Genomic DNA, 6226 nt, shown 5'->3' with positions numbered 1-6226 from the left:
TCTTTTATATAAAAATGTTAAATCTTCAGTATTAAAATTAAAAGTCTAAAATTTTTAATTTATTTGTAGAAAAAACTAAAGAGCTAGTTTTTTTTTTGTATTAACTTCTACATTTTTGGCTATATTACAATATAAAACTGTAAAAATATATCTTAACAAATGAAGAAAATCTGAAATATAAACAAAAATTAAAATTTCATACCACTTGAACTGCAGTCTTGAGTAATAGCAATATCTGGTGTTGGTTTGCTATTTTTCAATTCAAGTTTTTGAACTTCAGATAATTTTCCTATCTGACATATTTTTAGATTTGCAACATTCCATACAATACTACTTTGCATATTTTTTTAAAAATAATAATCTAAAAATTAATGAAAACAGATTTTTACTTTTTATTTAGTATTATAAAACAAATTTTCAAAAAACAACTAACTTTGAAGAAACCAGGATTGCCTTGCCACTCTTTGAGTCAAAATAACTGTCCTGAGTTAGTTTAAAAATATCATGTGTCATCGTAGGCATTTTAAATTATTTTAAAGATATTTTTTATTGTTTTTAAACTAATAGAAACTAGGCTCTTAAAAAAAAGCTTTTAAAACCACTAAATCTACCCTGAGTTAACAAAAAAAACAAATATATCCTTAGTCAGCCTGAGCTTAAAAATACTTAATTTTATAAACTATTTAAAATGTTATCCTGGTTTTAACAGAGTCATACTAAAGTTTTCCAAAACTTCATAGAATCTTGAGTTATCCTGAGTGTGTGGAAAGATTTTACTAAATGTTTCTGATACAAAACAAAAAGTTAAAAAGATAAATTTTTGAAGGTCAACCTTTTCCATGCTTTTAAAAATTCACAAGAAATATAGCTTTTCATTTATCTTAAAATCGGTTTTTCTATGATCTTTAGGGAATAGCATTTTTTAAATACTACAAACAGTGGGTAGAAAGAAATTTTTTTTAAATACCATTTAAACTTGATTTAAAATTAAATAAATTTAAATTTAAAATTAATCAATTAAGTCTTTAAGACTAAATATTGATTGTAAAAAATCTGTTTTACAAGTTGCTATAATATTATTCATGATGTGACTGAAGAAATTTTAAAATAACTAGCTACAAAAATAGATTAATTTTCAAACTTTATGGCTGATAGAATAGCAAAGTTTGATTTGTTTGTTATCTTAATAAAAAAAGAAACTACTTTTAATAAAAATTTTAAGTTTAGGGTAATTTAAAGAATACTTTTTGTACAGTGAGATTAAAACTGCAATCACAGTATGAGCTGTTTATTTATTATTTGTTTTAATTTTTTTTTTGTTATTTATCTTTTTAATTATGTTGTTAATATTTTTTGTTCTTATTATCAATTTATTTTATTAGCAGTTATTAATTGCTATTTTTATTACTATTTGTTTATTCTTGAATCATTATCACTATAAAACAGGTTTAGCTTTATGGTTTGCTAACAAAATGTTAGCATTTGTCCTTGTAGAAAATTCTCTCATAAGGTTATACTACTGCGGTGCACTAACTGGTTGCGTACTGTTTGAGTGTAAATTCTTATGAAGTTAATGAAGTTATAAAATTTTTCCTTATGGAGTTTTGCATCAACATTGGCGCACATTTAAAATTACGCACCGAATCAGTATACTGGGTGATTTCCCTAACTTGTCACTAATTGGTATTTGAAATTTCGTTTTACTTTTCAAATACTAGAAAAACTTAGTTGAAAAACGGCAAATTAATCAGAAAAAATAAACAATAAAGAATAAAGATATTACATTTTTTTTTACTTCTTTTTTTTTGGTGGCGCGCATGCGCCAGCGTCCCTCCCCACGCTACGCCCCTGGTGCTTACATATTTTGAGTATTAAAAGTATGTATTTTTGAGTAACTATAAATACAACTTGTCCATATAGTAGTAGTTTAGAAATGTAGTTAAAAAAATCACAAGTTTGTATACTTTTTAAAACGATTACTGAATTAAAAGAAATGAAACTAAGAATTTAAAACGCATCGTCTAGCTTTTTCTCTAAACTTTAGTCGAAAACTAACCGTACCAATATTTTTAAAGTTTTACAAAATTTTGTTTCTTCCTTTTCTAAGTTGATATTTTGAAATTTTTAGTTTGGTTTTTGTAGTAGGTTTGTATATTGGTAAAATTTATTAGTTCAACTTTGTTTAACTAATTCAAACACAATTTTGGATTGTAAGTATATGTTTAGTTATACCTCGTGAAACGCTGTCATAATATCGTTATCAAGAATTTATTCCTAAACTGTAATAAGTACGTCTTAGAAAAAAAAACAAGTTTATACTACATTTTAAAGTAATGGTCAAACAAATATTAAACTAATAAAGATTTTTATCAAGTTTTGGAACTACAAGTTTATTCTGTCGCACATATTTAGTAATTAAAAAAAAGTTTCTAGTTTGTACTTTTAACTTAAATATAAAATAAATTAAGTATACTTACTTGAAAAAAGTTTGTTTTAAACCTATAAGCTATGTTTTGAAACGATTTTTTTTTGAGTAAAGTAAGCTTAGAAACTTAAAGATTATGATGGTCTTGTGGTATTTCAAAACCTTACCTCAAAAACTGAACACACTAATTTTAAAGGTAAATAATTTGAGGTACCCGTGAAAATTTACAAAAACTTTTTCAATGTGTTTCGTAAATGTTGTTACACAACAAGACAATTTTTGTTGAAGTTGTAAACTATTTTGCAGCTTTTGTAAAAGTTGGTATATAAAAAATAGATCAATAGTTACAAAGATTTATGAAAAATATGTTTTATAACAACTTCAATAAAAAAAATAAATTAAAAAGACAGTTTAGTTTTTTTTTTGTGTTTTGATAATAAAATTAGAAAATTGAAACCTTTAAAACTTTATTTTATAAATTTAAAAGGTTCTTTCCGGGTTAAAAACTTAGTATACATTTTTAATAAAATTTAACTAAAAGAGTTCTAATAGATCTGTTATAAAACTTCTAACAAATTTATTGCTGTTTTGATATTAAAAATTAATAATAATTAAAACAGTTTTTTACTTACAAAAACTTAAATCTTTTAACTGAATAGTTTTAAGAGCGGTATAATAAAATGTCTAAATATATCTTAAATTGCTTCATTTACTTTTTCTAATTAGTTAAAAAACACGTTTTAAAGTTGTGGAACATTGAAATCTTAAATATGTAAAGAAATATTTGTTCTTTAAATATAATCAGTATACTTTTTAAAATACATAATGTAAGTTATTGTCACTTTATTATTATTATCAAAAAGCTATTTACTTATTACTAATCATAAAACAATAAAAACTCTTAAAAGTTCTACTAGTTTTTTTAATTAAAATAGAAAGTTACCATGTTTCTTTTTTCTAACCGCGTGCTTTTAAATTTTTTTAACTTGTTAGTGTTTTTTGAAAAAAGAGTTTAAAAAATTCTTCAAAGTATTCATAAAGCTATTTCAAAGCTAATATATTAAACATTAAAAATGTTTTAAAACTTTAGCTACTAGACTTTTATAACTTTTCCAACAAAAAGTTTAGTCAGCTCAACTATAAACCGCATCTATATATTCTAGATATTTAACGCTACTTAAGAACACCAGTTTTGTTGAAAACAAAACAGATAAAAATAAAGTGCCTACAATAACGATAAATAAATAGCTTTTGGTTTCAAGACTAAAACATTTCCTAAAAGTTGACTTGATGAAAAATAAAGAAACTAAAATCTAAAAATCTATACTCAGCTAAGAATTAAAAAAAATATTGTTAGCAAGTAACTTTTTGAATTGCAGACTCTAATCGTTATATCTTAGTAGAAAAATAATATACTTGTTTAATGAAGTTAGTAATTAAAATCTTATTTATATGTTTTTATTTATATATTTTCTGTATAAATATAAACTACAAATTTGTTTTACATACTGTTTTCCGAACAATAAAATAATAAAAACAAAAATGATAGTTTCAAATGTTCGCTAAAAGAACTCAAAAACTTAATAGATTTTTTTAAACTAAACGTAATTATACCTACTGTAATACGCTAAATAGTTTTGTTAATTTTTAAAAGTTATAATCTATTAGACAAGTCTAAATTTATGTAAGTTAGTATATATTGTCATACAAACATACTAAAAATTGTAACTAGACAATTAAATCTTTTTTTTTAATGTACTGCTACAAAAATATCCGCAAGAGTATGCTAAATCATGCTTATAACGCGTTTATACAACAAAATAATTTTACTTAAACTCTTCATTTTTAACAACTTATAAAGTACTGTTTTATATAAACATAAATTGAACAAACTTTATTTTTCAAAGTCTCACTCTTCTTAAACCTATAAAATCATAAAGAAAAAAAAGTATTAAGAATTTGCTTTATTAAGCACAATCTTTTCTTGGTATTAATAAAAACACAACACTGATAAATCGAGTATACTTTTTGCTAACAAAACACAAAATGTTTCAAAATCCATTAACTGTCATCCAGTAACAAAGTTTAAAAACTTTATCAGTTTAAGTCTTTCATCATGTAAGTTTGAAAACTTATTAAAAAAAAAAAGAAGATAATTAAGGTTTACTTTAAAAATAAACCGATTAAAAAAGTGCTGGTTCTCAGTTTGTCTGATGTTTTTTAGTATGTTATAGAAAATTAACTACATTTTTGTAACACTCATGTAATTTTATGTAAATTAATATTGCTTTGCTAGTATTATTTAGCAACTAATCGAGCATGAATATTTACTGCTCTGACTGCATTATTTTTGTTAAATTGAAATATATCTTATTGTGTATATTAAAATAACATAAAACAAAGCTTTACAAAGAATACTGTTTGAAATTTTTTGTGATGATACTCTTACTAATTATAATATGAAATTTAAACAAACATTCTAGACCTATATAACCAAATCAATCATATCTAATTTTGAGTACATATGATAAAAAGTACTCAAAGAGAAGGGTATATATAAAAGACCTTTTTATCCATTTATAACTTAGGTTTTATGTTTACTAAGTAAATAATTTTTCTACGTACTGCTTCAATTAAATATTATATTTTTTCGCAAATACTTAGTTTCTAAAATTTGTAAAAAACGTTGCTTAAAAATGTTGTAAGAATATTTTCTTACTTTTTGTTATTGCGTACAAATATATTTAAAAAAATGCAAGTTTTTTAACTTTTATATGCTTTCAAACTAACTTATAAACTAAGTGAATGAATTAACTTACTTTTAGTTTGTAATAAAATAAAAATTTTAGGATGATTAAAAATAATATGTACATTTATACTGTGAAAAACTTTGGAAAAAATTAATAACTAAGTTAATTAAGTATATTTTGAAACAATTAAAAAATATCCTTTTTGAGATGTATGCTATAGTTTTAGTTTCACGAAAACATGATTATAGCTTTCTATTTAAAAATATTTTAATAAATAAACTAATTTTCTACAACTTAATTTATATATATATATACTTGATGTTTAGACTTTGAAAACAATTTAATAAGCAAATATAATTCTATAAGTGGTAAATTCGTTTTATGAAAAAATTGCAAGGTAAATTTCAAAGTTGTGAAAACTAAATCTTGAGTATGTTTTATGTATTTATTTACGTGAAAGTTAATAAATCTAAACAATAAAAACTTCTATCGGCACTTTTTGTTAAATGTTCAAGATTAAATAACAAAAATGATGTTTTTAGATAGTTTTTATTCAAAATGTTGCTTTTCAAATAGTCATTTATGCAAGTCAAAATACTTTCTGTAGTTTGTAATTAACAAATATATTAAAAGAACCGCAATACAAAACTTTTATTTAAACAAATTACATATTTTGGTGCAAGGGAGACAATATTGTATTACGGAAGCATAATAACTATTATCTCCACAAGAAGATAACACGTTGAAACAATGCAGACATAAGTTATCTGCTATTGTGATGCAACCAGCATCCAAACGTGACGTCATAAAAGATAATAATGCGATAAGAGACAATCAGGGAAAAACGCGTGAGGTAATGCAAGTCGTCTCCGTCCGAACTATTTTGTTATTCGGTTATAGCTTCCGAGCTGTGCCGAACTATTGGATAACACTTTTTGAACAAACAAGAAAGAAATAGATATTTGTTAGTTTTTGTTTTATTTATTTGAAAATAGATAAATGTTTTGTAAATTGTTTACTGTTATAAAGAAGAGCAATTTCTTATAGGATA

General features: G+C 23.3%; 1 protein-coding gene across 1 annotated transcript in view; it reads left to right on the top strand.

The window, feature by feature from the left end:
• The first annotated feature begins 6071 nt into the window (after window positions 1–6071).
• Window positions 6072–6226, top strand: part of LOC145845187 (uncharacterized) — a 204207-nt gene continuing 204052 nt past the window's right edge. The window contains exon 1 of the mRNA XM_082952610.1: window positions 6072–6139. The gene's annotated coding sequence lies outside the window, so the exon portion shown is untranslated. The remainder of the gene's footprint in view (window positions 6140–6226) is intronic.

The sequence above is a fragment of the Thalia democratica genome, chromosome 9, assembly GCF_965202585.1.
Source record: "Thalia democratica chromosome 9, ktThaDemo2.hap1.1, whole genome shotgun sequence".
Lineage (NCBI taxonomy): Eukaryota > Metazoa > Chordata > Thaliacea > Salpida > Salpidae > Thalia > Thalia democratica.
The sequence above is the reverse complement of the archived record's forward strand: the minus strand, read 5'-3'. Positions and strand labels throughout refer to the sequence as shown.